The sequence below is a fragment of the Amia ocellicauda genome, chromosome 8, assembly GCF_036373705.1.
Source record: "Amia ocellicauda isolate fAmiCal2 chromosome 8, fAmiCal2.hap1, whole genome shotgun sequence".
In the NCBI taxonomy this organism is placed as follows: Eukaryota; Metazoa; Chordata; class Actinopteri; order Amiiformes; family Amiidae; genus Amia; species Amia ocellicauda.
The window spans coordinates 28327658-28345568 of NC_089857.1; the positions used below are offsets into that span (position 1 = coordinate 28327658).

Genomic DNA, 17911 nt, shown 5'->3' on the forward strand with positions numbered 1-17911 from the left:
TGAAAGAAGGTGGAAAACGACAAAAAAAAAATATGCAGGCTCTGCTTTTTCATGAATATCTCTGCAATTAGATGTATGAAATCTTAACCTGTCTTTCCAGACTTGGATTTCAACCTATAAAATATCTCCACACACACTATTATATTAGCACAAATATTTAATAAATACCTTTAAATAAAGTAAACATTTGTATTGACTTGCATGCGTTTATTTTTATTATAAAAATATTATTTATTTAACATACACAGCCTTAATAATAATATTTTTGTGTTCTGCAAATCTATTATTTTGTACGAATAATTATATTATACTAAAACCACAACTAAAACTAAACCTAGAATTGTATTTTTTATTTTTTTACCCCCTCCCCCTTCAAAACAATTTGTTGCTAAGATTTTACCTTTTTATTTTTACATTTTAGACTTCATTGCTGTAGTCATTTGGAACTCAATTTCCTCATCACATTAATCCTTATCAGTGCTATAGTAATAAAAACCACATTAAGGTGCATGTATCCCTGTTTACACATGCAGCAATTATGATTGGACCCTATATTTTACAAATGTAACCAGCTCTCTTGCTTTTTTGATTTTCGCTTACAGAGTAATTTGCTAGTTATTGGTAGTTTTTAATAGGATGACAGATTCTAGTAAGGCTGTACAGAGGTCTTTATGGAAAACGTGGTTTGAAATAAAATTACTTTGTGGGTAGAAATGGTCCTATATTATTATTATTATTATTATTATTATTATTATTATTATTATGTATATATAGTTTTGAACCAACATTTTTGAATTCTTTCTGTGGGCTTCAGAGCCAATGGAAGGTTGAGATGTTACCTTTTAATGTTTTTGGGTTTAGTTGAAAATAACACTATGTAGATTTATTAAGATTAATGTCCAGAACTGTTTGTACATTTTGTTTATAAACACTATTTTAATTAAATAAATTTCTGTTATTATGGTTTTGATGCATGGAGAATATGACTGAACCATTTTGATGGGGGTGGTGATGTTTGTACAGGAGATGAGGTTTGTTGCTTGCTGTAGGCAGTTTAGTGTGAAGCATATCATTACTAACACCTTTATAATGGGGACTAGGATTCATAATCTGAGGCAGCCCCATTGATTTACACCCATATCAAAAAAAGAAAAATAATAAAAAAGTAAAACTGCAGCTGCTTTCATTTTGTGAGTGTTTGTCAAAATTGACTTAATGGTAGAGGCCAATGCTGTAACTCACATTGGATTATGTAACGGGGACTCGTACCTAACTAGCTTAGTGTACAATTGGGTTTCCAGTCTAGCGATGAGTTTGAGAGGTCTAAGTGGATGCAAAAAGAGTGCTGAATCTGTTGGCTTGTAAAGCGGCACTTCATAATTGGCTTAGATGGGAAACGGGAAAGAGCAGGGGTTACGGTAGCAAGTTGGAACAGGGGACCGTATATAGTTCTGTAAGTTAATCAGGGCAGGCTGACTGTGTGGAAGGAGAAGCGAGGGGAATGACAGGTGCTGATCCTGGCAAACTTTGGAGGCACTGCTTATAATATATATATTGGTTTACTGTAAAAACACCTGACGATAAAAGCATCAGAAAACCAAACAAACAAACAAACTAAACAAAAATGAAAGCATAGGGGCGGTCTTTTCCGGAGCCTCTTTTAATGAGCACTGGGAAGTCTGTCCAGATAGCTTATCAAGAACTGCACAAGCGGTGATGTTAAGCTTCTTAGGAGCGGTGAATGATGGTTAATGATTATTTAATGACAGATCTTGGGACTGAAAGGCACTTAGCACTCACAGTGTACTGCGCAGCCTATTTTTCATACCTCTAGACAGGTTTATGTGGTCTCACCTTGAATGGAACAGCGCAGTATTGATTTTATTGGTGTGGGTTTAAACACACTATTGGCTTAGAATACCACTGACTGGGAAAGGGAAAACAGTTGCATTTACCTGGCAATTGTTTTAGTTTGTTTTTTAAATGTCTTTTTTTTTTCTTCTTCTGTTGACCCCTTATGTACAGTCCTTGGGGTCCATATCAATGATCGAAATACTCGAAATGAGGCTGCTACTACCTATACAGATGTATGTTTTAAGCAAGGTGCATCTTCACCCTGTATAAATGGGAACCAGTGTTCTTCCCTGTCTATGGCTGCTGTCCATTCCTATGTTTCTTAAGTTTAGCTCTGCAAATCAAACTAGCCTTCAAGGGTGACAGCATAGTGCTAAATATTGTGCTATTGGTGTGTGTGTCGTAGGCTTGCATTACACAGTTACAGTTTACTAAAGGCACTATGTAACATAAAATGCAGAGAATTTAAGACCAGTAAACAAGTTTGCACAAGTCTTACCAGGACCAGGACTCAGTCTTGTGTTATTTCAAATCTTTTTTTTTTCTTAATGTTTTTTATGTGGTTGGCACCTTTATATAGGGGGATATGCGTCAGTGTGTATCAGTCACTCTGGACTACAGCACCCGTTCACATAGCAATTGAAAATTCTGAGTTCATTATATTATTATGCAGGGGGGCAGCACCAAGCCACAAATCCCCATTAAGTAATCTCAATAGGTCTTCGCTCCAGATGACAGTGCCTAGGAGGTCAGTGACATTGACCTTGACTCGGGACCCCATTGTAGGGTGCCTCAGTGGTCCTTAATTGAGACAAGATACACAACTGTTTTTCAGGCCATCAATAAAGCAAAGCTATCATCTTCCCAATTGTCAGTGATCAAGGTAACCAGGGGAAAATTAAATCGAGTGCACTGGCACTTTAATGCACTTAAGCACTTCACCTTATTCTCTTAAAAAGGACAAAAAATACATCGTTTTTTTTCTTCATTTTAGTTTTTTGAAAGATGTGTTTTCTTTGCTGTGCACATATGTAAATACAGCAAAGCAGCCAGACTATGAGTTATAGTCTGAAATTCAACAATTATATTTGAAAAGCTTTATTTTTCTAATTTAAAATATATAATGTGTGTGTGTGTGTGTGTGTGTTTATTTAGATCGATTTTTAGAATAGGAAAATAAAAGTATTTAATATAAAACATTTTTATTGGATATATTTCAAATTTGATAGTTCTGAGTTGGACCCATGTGGACCCAGTGTATCTAGGGAAAGATGAGGTCAAGAGCATTGTGCTATTCCTGTCCCAAAAAACAGAACATGTAGAGAGGGAAAACTCTAATTTATATTTTTAAATGCGATAATAGGGTACAAAAACTGTATCACAAATGTATCAACTTGTGTTTTTGTTCTACATAAAAAGCTAAAAGATAGTTTATGAAGCTAGAGAATTGGAAAAAGAAATAAAATAAAAGTAGAAACCTTTTTTTTGCCTATTACATTTCAATGATTACTGTAGTAAGCAAGCACTAATGTAAACACTAAAGTAAATGATATTACCTATTAATTTAGATGATGTTGATGATAATAATAATAACAATAATAATAATAAAAAAATAGTAAAGCTTTATTTTCCATAATAAAAACTTAACATGGACATTTGTTTTCACTTCACTTCATGGCACAATACAAAAAGCTATAACATTGAACACTGATAAAACAGTAGTCCATCATCTCAATATACATAAAATAGCAGCAGCTCATTGTTGTCCAGATAGGGAGGAGTTGTTGTCATTGTTGCTGTTGTTTTTTTATATATTCGCATTCATACTTTTTTTTTTTTTTTTTAGAAAAATTGTTTGATGCTTTCGTTGTTAGATTAATACTACATTTTTCAGCTTTAAAGCATTAGGATAATAAATGCACCACATTATTTTTGGATTAATTCACTTTTTTATATTTGTTTTCAAGTGATTCTCAGTCTGTGCCTTTTTACACCTACAATATGCTCAGAACTAAGTCACTGTACAATTTCACAGTTATACTATGAACCTCCAAAAAGTCACATTTTATTTTAGATTTCTATGAAATAACGGAAAGACCTCTGTATACACACTCTTTAACTTGAAGCCAGTTTAATAAGTAAAATAAACTAAATATTTTGATGCATTTAATTTTCCTTGATTGTTATAATAGTAAGAATACCATATGCCTATTATGTACATTTTACAGTAATCATTTGTGATGTTTCATGAATTTGTATATTTGCCTGTGTAGCCAGATTTGTGTATAATGATTCATGTTGTTGAGATCCAACATTTCTGGGTGTATGTATCTTTAATGGGTGTGCTTCCATAAATAAAAAGTCAATTACAGCGCCAAATGTGTAAGCTTGAATACCATTTGTTTGTACGTAGATTTTATAAAAGGGTTTTCATCGCATTTAAATTGACATGGTGTCAGTTTCTTAAAGAACTACCCTACAGGGCTGTGTACATTATGAATATTGTTTTCTTTTCTTTCAAAATAATAATTATTGATTATCAGCTTAGAAAAATCTATTTTTATCTTGATGAGATAAAGCTGAACAACTAAGATATGATAGGATCTCAGATCAGTTGAAAACATATATAATTTACTTAACAACAAAAAAAACAAAGTGCTTCTTTTTCTTTTGTTTTGGTTTGGTTTCAGGACCAGGCTCCAAAGTTTGCCATGCTTTGTCAATGCATTTTAGATGTTACCTAATTCAATTAATTCCTGTTCCAGGCTAACCTTCGGAATAAATAAGATCCTTTAATCCTTTTATTCTTGGCTGGGACAAAAGGAGTTTAAGCCAAATTACTTTTACTTCTGAAAGCCAATTAAAGGGGGCTTTTATGTAAATGGAGTAAAACTGCTTACACACCCTTACTGTGGTTTTAATCCCCTCTCAGCAGGTACATTAAAAGCATGCAAGAAAGTGTCATGTTAAAATTCTGTCTAAAAAGAATAATACCTTTTACTTTTGAAAAAGAGCTTATGATCTCTATATTCCAGATTCTGTTGATAGGCCGTGATCAATACTGCTCGAATAAATACCTCAGTATCTGGCAGCTTTTTCAAGAGTGGTGTCTACATGTTACTAAATTTGTTCACTAGTTAATAAGATTAAGCCTTTAAAATGTGCTGTACTGACAGCTGTGTTCGCCTTGACTATAGTTAATCAAGTAGCTTTGTCATTTCATGATTTCTAAATAAGATGCCGAAAGGCTCCAGAAGTTTATCCATTTGTTAGTAATTATTTTATTTATTTATGTTCCTTTGGCTGCAGTCATTTCACTACCCCTGAAACATTGATTTAAGCTTTCTGGAGAAACAGAAATTCAAACTGCAAACCCCTTTTCCTCAGGTGTCTTATCAATACAATTCCTCTCTCTGCAGAAACGGAGCAGTTAAAAAAGTTTATTAAAACAGTGCAGGGAAACTTATTGACTTCTTGAGGGTTTCCTGCAGTGTGTGGCTTCGATCGTGAAATTTTCAGTATTTTAAATATTTCAGTTTATTTCTTAGTTTTATTTATGTTACAGTGGTGTAGTAGTTGTAAAAACACATACTTTCAGAGGATTCTGTAATGTGTCACCACAGTCTTTTCCCCCATACCTTACATATATGGGGAATGCAGAAATCTCTCAAAGATTATTTAATAAAATAAAAGTACATATTTCCCTGACAAAACACGCAATAGTTGAGGGTGTAATATAATTTCCTTAAATATACTCTTTTAGTTAGTTTTTACATTGAACTGAATGTATTTTTAGAGTGTGTGTGTGTGTGTGTGTGTGTGTGTGTGTGTATATAAATATATATATATATATATATATATATATATATATATATATATATATATATATATATATATATATATATATATATATACACACACAATAGTGTATTGCAAGCCTAATGGTAGTTAAGTCAGTCAACAATTAATCTGCCAATGCCACACCAATACTTTAATTTAATAATTCATAGGCATAAAGGACGATGTCATAGAAAGGTTTTGTAATTATCACTGAATAATATTAAATGAATTAATATTACAACTGTATGTATTCATGATGTTTAAATTCAAACATATCCATCAGTGTTATGCTGTTAGACCAAATTAAACAAGTATTTCTGACATATGTTTTACTTTTGCTTTGCTGTTTCACTTTTTTTTTTTTTTTTTTTTTTTTTTAAGAGATTAATTTTCCAATATGAAGTTTTCACATTTTGTATTCCTTTATCAACTCCGCTATCTCTCCTTGTGGATGTAGTGTAATGAACTAAATGCGGCAATGAGCAGTTGACTATTGAGTGTTACATTTCTATGCTGCGTCTTGTCTTGTATAGATTTATTTATAATGCTTGATGGCATTTTATTTCTGCACGTATGGATTACAGTGCTGAAATTGGTTTGATTTAAATGGTCTTTTTGATTGTGTTAGGTTTCAGAAACTAGCAACACGTTTCCCACTTAACACATTCTTTGGTTGGTGTTGTTTTTATTAAGAGTTACAAGCATTTTTTTTCCTAGGCCGCTTCACCCAAGTGATTCAATTTAGGTAAACCACTGGCGAGATTCTTTTTTTTTCTCTGTCTTACACTGCTGCTGTGCATTTCAGAGTTGTATGTGTCTGCTTTGTCCTACATAACAGATGCAAATAAAATCCAAATACTGCATTGATTAATGATTCAGAAACATGGACGCTACAAATAAACGATCAGTTATTTGGGAAAGGAATCTGGCGAGCAAATTTATTAAATGACTTCAGCACTAGCACATTAGGATTAATGTAGCTCTGCTAATATTGGTTTTAAGTATTTAATTATATTTCATTATGTTTTCATATAGTGTTTCAGGGCCGTTTCAATGAATAGGGGGGAAATTGATCAAGGGTTTTGAAGGGAAGGGGTTATCTACAGTGTATTTCAGTGCAGCATTCTTTTCCAGCATCTCTGCTTTCACACTGCTTATTTGGGGTTATTAATTTTCTTCTTCTGATAGGGTGATCAACTGTCTTGTCAAGAAAATGGATCTCTGTGTCACACTTTAGCATGATTAAATATAGCCACACCACCGCTAGAAATACCAAATTCTCTGTGGATTGATGAAACTGCAGAGGGAGGGATTTCAGATTTCTTTTACCACCATTATTACTCCTTTCCCCCCCATTTCCTTTCACCTTCTCTTAAATACTTTATTCAGATACATAGTTCCAAGTGATCTATGAACTTTGGTTTGGATTGTAGAGACTGAAAGAAAAATGAAAGGAAAAAAAAGGATCATAGTTTATGAGCAAAATGAAAGGAGCTACATGCCCTTGAGAATGTGTCAGTATGGTTGATATGTGTTGAAAAAGTGTGTCTGTGTATATATACATATGCATAGGAAAGCATTTATATATATATATATATATATACACTCACCTAAAGGATTATTAGGAACACCTGTTCAATTTCTCATTAAAGCAATTATCTAACCAACCAATCACATGGCAGTTGCTTCAATGCATTTAGAGGTGTGGTCCTGGTCAAGACAATCTCCTGAACTCCAAACTGAATGTCTGAATGGGAAAGAAAGGTGATTTAAGCAATTTTGAGCGTGGCATGGTTGTTGGTGCCAGACGGGCCGGTCTGAGTATTTCACAATCTGCTCAGTTACTGGGATTTTCACGCACAACCATTTCTAGGGTTTACAAAGAATGGTGTGAAAAGGGAAAAACATCCAGTATGCGGCAGTCCTGTGGGCGAAAATGCCTTGTTGATGCTAGAGGTCAGAGGAGAATGGGCCAACTGATTCAAGCTGATAGAAGAGCAACTTTGACTGAAATAACCACTCGTTACAACCGAGGTATGCAGCAAAGCATTTGTGAAGCCACAACACGTACAACCTTGAGGCGGATGGGCTACAACAGCAGAAGACCCCACCGGGTACCACTCATCTCCACTACAAATAGGAAAAAGAGGCTACAATTTGCACAAGCTCACCAAAATTGGACAGTTGAAGACTGGAAAAATGTTGCCTGGTCTGATGAGTCTCGATTTCTGTTGAGACATTCAGATGGTAGAGTCAGAATTTGGCGTAAACAGAATGAGAACATGGATCCATCATGCCTTGTTACCACTGTGCAGGCTGCTGGTGGTGGTGTAATGGTGTGGGGGATGTTTTCTTGGCACACTTTAGGCCCCTTAGTGCCAATTGGGCATCGTTTAAATGCCACGGCCTACCTGAGCATTGTTTCTGACCATGTCCATCCCTTTATGACCACCATGTACCCATCCTCTGATGGCTACTTCCAGCAGGATAATGCACCATGTCACAAAGGTCGAATCATTTCAAATTGGTTTCTTGAACATGACAATGAGTTCACTGTACTAAACTGGCCCCCACAGTCACCAGATCTCAACCCAATAGAGCATCTTTGGGATGTGGTGGAACGGGAGCTTCGTGCCCTGGATGTGCATCCCACAAATCTCCATCAACTGCAAGATGCTATCCTATCAATATGGGCCAACATTTCTAAAGAATGCTTTCAGCACCTTGTTGAATCAATGCCACATAGAATTAAGGCAGTTCTGAAGGCGAAAGGGGGTCAAACACAGTATTAGTATGGTGTTCCTAATAATCGTTTAGGTGAGTGTATATATATATATATATATATATACAGTGGGGAAAAAAGTATTTGATCCCCTGCTGACAAATAAATGACAAATGTCTATAATTTTAATGGTAGGTGTATTTTAACAGTGAGAGACAGAATAACAACAACAAAATCCAGAAAAACGCATTTCAAAAAAGTTATAAATTGATTTGCATGTTAATGAGTGAAATAAGTATTTGATCCCCTATCAATCAGCAAGATTTCTGGCTCCCAGGTGTCTTTTATACAGGTAACGAGCTGAGATTAGGAGCACTCTCTTAAAGGGACTGCTCCTAATCTCAGCTCGTACCTGTATAAAAGACACCTGTCCACAGAAGCAATCAATCAATCAGATTCCAAACTCTCCACCATGGCCAAGACCGAAGAGCTGTCCAAGGATGTCAGGGACAAGATTGTAGACCTACACAAGGCTGGAATGGGCTACAAGACCATCGCCAAGCAGCTTGGCAAGAAGGTGACAATAGTTGGTGCGATTATTCGCAAATGGAAGAAACACAAAATAACTGTCAGTCTCCCTCGGTCTGGGGCTCCATGCAAGATCTCACCTCGTGGAGTTTCAATGATTATGAGAACGGTGAGGAATCAGCCCAGAACTACACGGGAGGATCCTGTTAATGATCTCAAGGCAGCTGGGACCATAGTCACCAAGAAAACAATTGGTAACACACTACGCCGTGAAGGACTGAAATCCTGCAGCGCCTGCAAGGTCCCCCTGCTCAAGAAAGCACATGTACAGGCCCGTCTGAAGTTTGCCACTGAACATCTGAATGATGCAGAGGAGAACTGGGTGAAAGTGTTGTGATCAGATGAGACCAAAATCAAGCTCTTTGGCATCAACTCAACTCGCCGTGTTTGGAGGAGGAGGAATGACCCCAAGAACACCATCCCCACCGTCAAACATGGAGGTGGAAATATTATGCTTTGGGGGTGTTTTTCTGCTAAGGGGACAGGACAACTGCACCGCATCAAAGGGACGATGGACGGGGCCATGTACGGTCAAATCTTGGGTGAGAACCTCCTTCCCTCAGCCAGGGCATTGAAAATGGGTCGTGGATGGGTATTCCAGCATGACAACGACCCAAAACACACAGCCAAGGCAACAAAGGAGTGGCTCAAGAAGAAGCACATTAAGGTCCTGGAGTGGCCTAGCCAGTCTCCACACCTTAATCCAATAGAAAATCTGTGGAGGGAGCTGAAGGTGTATATATATATATATATATATATATATATATATATATATATATATATATATATATATATATATACACACACACACACATTTATATATTTGATTTACATATATATTTCCTACATAATACATTTCCTGTTACAAAGGTAATATTTTTTTGTATAATTTAATACAATGTATGATTTATTGATAATATGCCAGTCATGCCAGGTCATTATTATATAAAACACAGTTGTCAATGTCTTTTAATCACCTAGAGACCTGATTACAGAAAACTGAAAGTAGTATCCTTTAGAGAACGCTGATCTCCCAGGAGGTAGAGTACACAGACTAAAATGCATAAACAATGAGCTACAAATTTGACATTTCAGATCCTTATTGATGATAGAATCACACTGCCATCATAATTCTATAACAACAACAGCGACAACAAAATACTTATAATCTTCCATAGTGCTGAGTTTTAAAGCTTAGGTAACACTAATATCTAGGTGTTGTACATGGGATAGTCTCAAACTTTCTTGGTAATCGTTATACTTTGATTGAAGTCTTATACTACCACTTTTAGCTTTTAATGGTATTATGTGTGAGGTAAGAGAATACATGCTTGATTTATTCAGAAAATCTTGCCCAAGCACACCCATTTTTTAAGTTCATGCTTGTTCTTGTATTGTTTTCAAATCATTATATTATTTTTGCTTTAACTAGTTTCTTTTCTGTCAGTATATTGATCAAATGTAATGTATTTTTATTATTTATTTTTTAGCAGATGCCATTATCCAGAGTGACTTCGTTTACACAAAAAACTTTTTAAACCATTACAAAAGTGCAGTAGTACAATCAATACAAAATACAATAAGCATACATCCTAGTACAACAAGGTAATTAGTGCAGACAAAGTTAAGTTCTAAGTAGCCTGTGTCTTAAAGGGAGGAGTAGGCATAGGAGAAGTTGCAGTAAAACAATAGAAGTGATATGAGCATGAGGAGGCATAGTTTAATTAAAAAGTAAAAATAAAGCAAGAGGATTAGGGTGCTTTATTAAAGGTCTGAACAAATGTCATAAAATCGCTGGAAGTTGGTCAGGCACTTGGCAGTCCTGACCTCAGTGTGAAGGCCGTTTCACCACTTAGGACAAGGGTGGAAATGGAGCGGGCTGTGGAGGTAAGGGAGCAGAGAGGGAGTACAGTGAGTGTTCTGGTGCAGGGGCATCGGAGTGGTCGGGAGGGAGAGTAAGGAGAGATGAGTAGATAGCAGAGAGACCAGAAGAGATGCAATGGGAATGAGGGGGTCAGAAAATGGAAAAGAAAGGAAGATCTGGGCATCCTCTGCTTAGAAGTGGTAAGATAACCCATGGGATGCATAGTGGGGACCCACAGACCGGATGTAGAGAGAGAATAGAAGGGGGTCCAGGACAGAGCCTTAAAGCACACCTGTGAGGAGAGGTTGACGAATATGTGAGTATCTGTACAAATGCAAATACTATCCTATATTCAGCATCACATTCTTTACCTGAAAGCTACAGCCATCAATCGAACGAGATTACAATTCTACTTCTTCTATCTTTTCTCCTTGCTGTAGCCCTTTTTCCTATTTCCTAGCTTGTTTCATTCCCACTTTGCTCCCCCCCCCCCCCCGCCCAAATTAGCTTTACTTCCCTCCCCCCCCCCTGCTTTTTTGGTTACACTTGATATAATTTAGGCCTTTAATGATGGGCAGTATTGTGGGTACCCAGAGAGTGAACGCAAGGCTGTCTCTTCTCACTAAAGCATGGGCAGCTGGGGAGGACAAGAGACTTGCCTCTTGCCTTCGGTCAAATATCCCTAAAGAAACAGCCCAAGAAAAAAGAATGAAAAAAAAAAAATAAAAGTCCTAAAATAAGTGACCCAGTTCAGGGGTCAAAGAGCAGCCTTTGTGTTGTACAAAGCTGAACATCTCCAACAAACTGTCAGAAAAGAGCGCTGCTCTGCAATAAGCCACAGCTGAATCAAGTCTAGGAGGTACAGATTGTTTGCAATCACACAGCCTGTGAACAGCACAGGTAATGGAATGGAAGAAGCCTTTCGTGCTTTTTTGGGTTGTTGTTGTTGTTGCTGTTGTTGTTGTTCCCCTGTTGTGTTAAAATATGTATTGACGGATTAAAAAAAAAAAAAAAAAAAACACAAACAGGCAGAAGAGTAAATCTCGTTTTAAGCAACACTGCAGCTGCCTCTGCCTGTTTCCCTCAGTCATTTTCACAGTATGTTATACCTCCAAAATATTTTAGTCATTCTGATGCTTTGTTTATTGTGTCACATTTGAATTAGGCCCAGTGGTAACTTTGATATCTCTGGCTGGTTAACCAGAAGTAACAACTGCTTAATCATCCCAATCGTGACTTCAGATCCACAGAGTGTTTGGTGTAATGTAGTGTTGCCACATGATGAACTGATGAAAGAAACTTGGTTGGCACACCTTGCCTATTGACCCCTTCGGAGAGGATGTGGGACAAAAGATTGTACAAGTCAGTTATTGATCAATTTAGCAGGTACCGTCACTTGTCCAGTTAAGGGAACTCTGGTCCTTGAGGGAATCAAAGGTGTTTGATTGATCTGAAAATTACTCAATATGCTAAGACACCTGCTTAATAAATGAGTCAAGTATCCCAAGTAGGGCTGCAGCTATTGATTAATAATAATTTATAATCGATTATTCTGTATATCAAATGATCGATTATGCGAATAATCACAACAACAAAAACATTGTTTTATTATCAATGCATTTGAGACTGGTGTTTTGCGGTACTATTTAATGGAGCTGCCAGTTGAGGACCTGTGAGGCATCTGTTTCTCAAAGTAGACACTAATGTATTTGTCCTCTTGCTCAGTTGTGTACCGGGGTCTCCCGCTCCTCTTTCTATTCTGGTTAGAGCCAGTTTGCGCTGTTCTGTGAAGGGAGAAGTATACAGCGTTGTACGAGATCTTGTTTATTCGCAATTTCTCACATGGAATAGCCTTCATTTCTCAGAAAAATAATAGACTAATGAGTTTCAGAAGAAAGTTATTTGGTTCCGGACATTTTGAGCCTGTAATCGAACCCACAATTGCTGATGCTCCAGATACCCAACTAGTCTAAAGAAGGCCAGTGTTATTGTTTCTTTAATCAGCACAACATTTTTCAACTGTGCTAACATTATTGCAAAAGGGTTTTCTAATGACCAATTAGCCTTTTAAAATGATAAACGTGTATTATCAAACACAACGTGCCATTGGAACACAGGACTGATGGTTGCTGATAATGGGCCTCTGTACGCTAATGTAGATGTTCCATTACAAATCCGCCGTTTCCAGCTACAATAGTCATTTACAACATTAATGATGTCTACACTGTATTTCTGATCAATTTGCTTTTTTCTTTCAAAAACAAGGACATTTCTAAGTGACCCCAAACTATTGAATGGTAGTGTACATGGAGGCTCTAAACAACATGCGATTGGATAAAAACATGGCATGATTGCCGTCCCTGACTTTCAATTCACATTCTACAGTATTAACACTGGCTTGGGGAATGACATGAAACTACACAGAGGGTTTTCATTTGACATGTGTGTGAACATCATGGTATTGGAAGTGGTTAAATGCTCAGCCCTATTGTCCTCCATAGCGCCCAGAGCCTACATATGTTTCAAAAGTCTATATCCAAAATTATACGTAGAATTTGACATGTCTGAAACATGCACATAAACCACGTGTCTTCCATTGCTGCGCACGTATGTGCAATGTCTACAGCATAACTTAAAAACGTTCCGGCTTAATTTGTTCAATGCTGTGACTGTCGGTGGCACAAGCATTGGCGAGAAACCAATTGATGTTAACTAAGAAATTCTAGTGTGCTTGTATTCAAAAGTCACTTTTAAGTTATTCTGTACCTTTGGAAAATTGCGTCTGTGCGCCACGATTGAAGACAAATGTAGAATTACATGCATGTATAGGTATGTCAAATTTAATGTCGAATTTTGGATATAGACTTTTGCATAGATTAGCATGAGAGATAACCTTACAGCAAATACAACACTTTGGTCAGTGCAATTTCATAATTAATACCACAGTTGCCCTATTACTAGCAAGGTTGCAAAAACTTACCATGCATTTCGTTTCAAGTGCTCAAGCTTGTCGGATGTGCTCTTTTGGAAAGCTAATTCTGATTCACACAGTCCACAAAGCACAGTACGTTATCATTCTTTCTCTCTTATAAATACTCCCAGTTTCGATGCTTTCGCCCAAGTTTTGTTCCGCGCGATAGGCTGGCTGCGACGTGCAGGCTCAGACATTTTTCCAGTGAGGCGCATACAGGTGGATGACAAACCAAGTGATGCATTACTGCCACCTACTGCTGTTGGGAATGAAACCATCGTACTCACACAGAAGTAGGAATACGGGCCAAGGATATTAGACAAAAAGGCTAAGATCAATGATATTAATAAGAACAGTTAAGATAGAGGTAACGTAGCTAAATGACTATTCGACAGCTTAAATAGAAGTTGACCTATTTTACTAGTCGAATAAGTCAACTAATCGTTGCAGCCCTAATCCCAAGTCTTTATATATGGATGATTTACGAGGGACCTGAAACCCCTGCTGGATTGGGGTTCTCCAGCACCACAGTTGGATATTCCTAGGCTAGAGAAGGCCATTGGAGGACCCCCAATGATCAACAATCCTTGAAATATTTCCAAATCTAAAATAGTAAAATGACATAAGAAATGTAATTAACTTCAAATTATTAATCTAGCTGTATCTTAATAATCAAAATTGCAGTTGACAATTATTGTTGTTAATATCCTTGCTTAAAAATGTAAAATTCCTTTTCTAATTAAAGACGGGATTACTTGAAATCACTTGGGGACAAAAAAAAAGTTATTGGATGGAACTGTGGTTACCAGAGCAACCTCCCTATTTATTAATTTTAAGTCTAAAGATGCCTTCTCCTATGTCTGCATCTGCACTGTAAATCTAAAGACAATTTCCAGTCAAGAAATGATGTTTGGATATGTAATTTCCTCAAGATATCATGGTGAACAGTGGGTGAATGCTAGCTAAGGTCAGTTTCTGTTTCGTCGACTCAGACATAGGTTACTTTGAGCTTTACTTCCTCATTTAAATCAAGAGGTTTGCAGAGTCAGGGGTCGTTTTTGTGTGTCCACCCTGTGATGCGTATCCAGATACAGGTGACCGAATCTTACACACGTACAGGGGGAGAGTGTAAAGAACAGCATATGAAGATGTTGCTGCTTGTCAACCTCTGTTATGTTTGATTTGCAATTTAGCAAAACAGCATTAAGGGACGAAATAACCATACTACTCCCCACTTCTCATTTCCTAATGTGAGCCTGTGAAGCAGAGACTCATCCCTGGTGTTTGGTTTCCTACTGGAACTGCACACATGGTCCCCCCCCTCCCCCTCACCACCCCCTCCCCTTGCAAAAGCGTCCATTGCAGAGACTGAGCGGCTGGGGGTCAGGGGCCTGCCTATTGATCAGTATCCCTGCTCTCCTCACTCCTGCATCTGCTTCATTGGCTCCTTTCAGTGGCTGCTCCACTACATTAGAATAGAAATCCATAACCAGGGCTGTGCTCATCCAAGCAGGGGAAGAAACTAAATTAAATGCTATAAAACAATCTTGGAATCAGGAGTTGGTGCCAATTCATCTTGATCTAGAATGTCATGCCAGCTCTCTCTCTCCCTCTCCCTCCCTCCCTCCTTCCCTCCCTCCCTCTCTCTCTTGCTCTGTCCGAGCACCTGGGCCAGAGGCTGCAGGAGTGAGAATAGATGGACCTAGCCTGTCAGCTGGGGAGCTCAGCCGTAGTTAGTATTTCCCTTTTGCAGAGGTCAGCTGACAGAACAATCAGTGTACGGCCATGAAATGAAGCTCTCTGCCTGTGCCTTTGTTTGGACGCACGCTCCACACAGAGAATGGGCGGGGGGGAGAGTGTGTGTGTTGGTGGGGGAGTTTCATCCTCTAGCTGAGGAAATTACTCCTGGGCTGCAGGCCCCATTCGCACAAAAGACTTTGTGCTCCCTTCACTTCCGAAACACAGGCGCTCATTTGTGAGAGCAGGCCATTTGTTATGGGAGCCGTGTGCGTTGGCATCGGGTCAGTCAGTATCTCTCTTGAAGTGCGCTTCCAAAAAAATAGCTGGGGAATTTCACTTGGCTCTCAAGCCCACAAGTTGGCAATAGAGTAGTATGCTCCGTTTTATCATTAGGTTGCTCAATATCTCAGACTGGGAGTACTTGGGCCTGTAAAGATTTTAGTGTGTGTTTGTGTGGAGGGGCTGCGGGGGGGTGGTTGTTGGACATGTGACCATCTACATCAACATGACAGGTTTACTCTTCTACACAGAGGGCTTTTTGGCACATTCTCTTTCATTATTATTATTATCTTTACATGACTTTCATGTTGTTGTTTTTTTCTTTTTAAACACTGACATATGATGGTCTACATAAACACAGCTTTACAATGGGTTATATCTTCACTACCAAAATCTATTTCAGTGAACAACATTGCAGTTATTTGTAGTAGCCATTGTCACAGAAATGTAGCTGATGTACTAATAGAGGATAAATAATAATAAACTTGAGAGGCAGAATGAGACAGATGCTAGGAGTTGCATTGGGTGAGAATAGACCAAACATACCATCAAGGGAGACCAGTGGTAGTGACATATTATCTGCTGTGCTACTTGAATTCCAGAAGTAATTAACGCACATATATTAAGTAAAAGTATAAATAATTACAACAAAATTAGTACCTTCAGCATGATACTTGTCTCACTCACTATTTGATGAAAATTAATAATAATTTACTGAGATTAGCAAAAATGTGACAACAATAATACGCAAACCTTAACCATTGAGCAGTTTTTTTTGTACACCTTTCAGCAGTCTTGGCAATCTTGTAACATTTTAACTTCATGAACAATCTGTAAACATTCTTGAAAAACTGTATTTGTCTCTTTTTGAATGAAAATGAATACATTTTGAATGTGTTATACAAAGATTATGAAAACAATGGTTCCATAAAGCTTGCAGGTCTCTATTTATTTGCACATATATCAGCATATATATATATATATATGTGCATCTGGAAAGTATTCACAGCGCTTCACTTTTTCCACATTTTGTAATGTTACTGCCTTATTCCAAAATTGATTAAATTCATTATTTTCCTAAAAATTCTACAAACAATACCCCATAATGACAACGTGAAAGAAATTTGTTTGAAATCTTTGCAAATTTATTAAAAATAAAAAACAGAAAAAGCACATTCACAGCCTTTGCCATGGCACTCAAAATTGAGCTCAGGTGCATCCACTGATCATCCTTGAGATGTTTCTACAAATTGATTGGACATGATTTGGAAAGGCACACACCTGTCTATATAAGGTCCCACAGTTAACAGTGCATGTCAGAGCACAAACCAAGCCATGAAGTCCAAGGAATTGTCTGTAGACCTCCGAGACAGGATTGTATCGAGGCACAGATATGGGGAAGGGTACAGAAACATTTCCGTAAATGGAAGAAGTTTGGAGCCACCAGGACTCTTCCTAGAGCTGGCCGCCTGGCCAAACTGAGAGATCGGGGGAGAAGGGCCTTAGTCAGGGAGGTGACCAAGAACCCGATGGTCAGTCTGAAAGAGCTCCAGCGTGCCTCTGTGGAGAGAGGAGAACCTTCCAGAAGAACAACCATTTCTGCAGCACTCCACCAATCAGGCCTGTATGGTAGACCAGACGGAAGCCACTCAGACCATGAGAAACAAAGATTGAACTCTTTGGCCTGAATGGCAAGCGTCATGTCTGGAGAAAACCAAGCACCGCTCATCACCTGGCCAATACCATCCCTATAGTGAAGCATGGTGGTGGCAGCATCATGCTGTGGGGATGTTTTTCAGCGGCAGGAACTGGGAGACTAGTCAGGATCGAGGGAAAGATGAATGCAGCAATGTACAGGCATCCTTGATGAAAACCTGCTCCAGAGCGCTCTGGACCTCAGACTGGGGCGAAGGTTCATCTTCCAACAGGACAACGACCCTAAGCACACAGCCAAGATAACAAAGGAATGGCTACAGGACAACTCTGTGAATGTCCTTGAGTGGCCCAGCCAGAGCCCAGACTTGAACCCGATTGAACGTCTCTGGAGAGATCT

The 17911-nt window shown here is 38.0% G+C and overlaps 1 protein-coding gene across 2 annotated transcripts in view; it reads left to right on the plus strand.

Moving 5' to 3' along the window:
* wdr7 (WD repeat domain 7) overlaps positions 1-17911 on the plus strand; it is a 207983-nt gene that overhangs the window by 118743 nt on the left and 71329 nt on the right. The gene's annotated exons all lie outside the window — the stretch shown is intronic.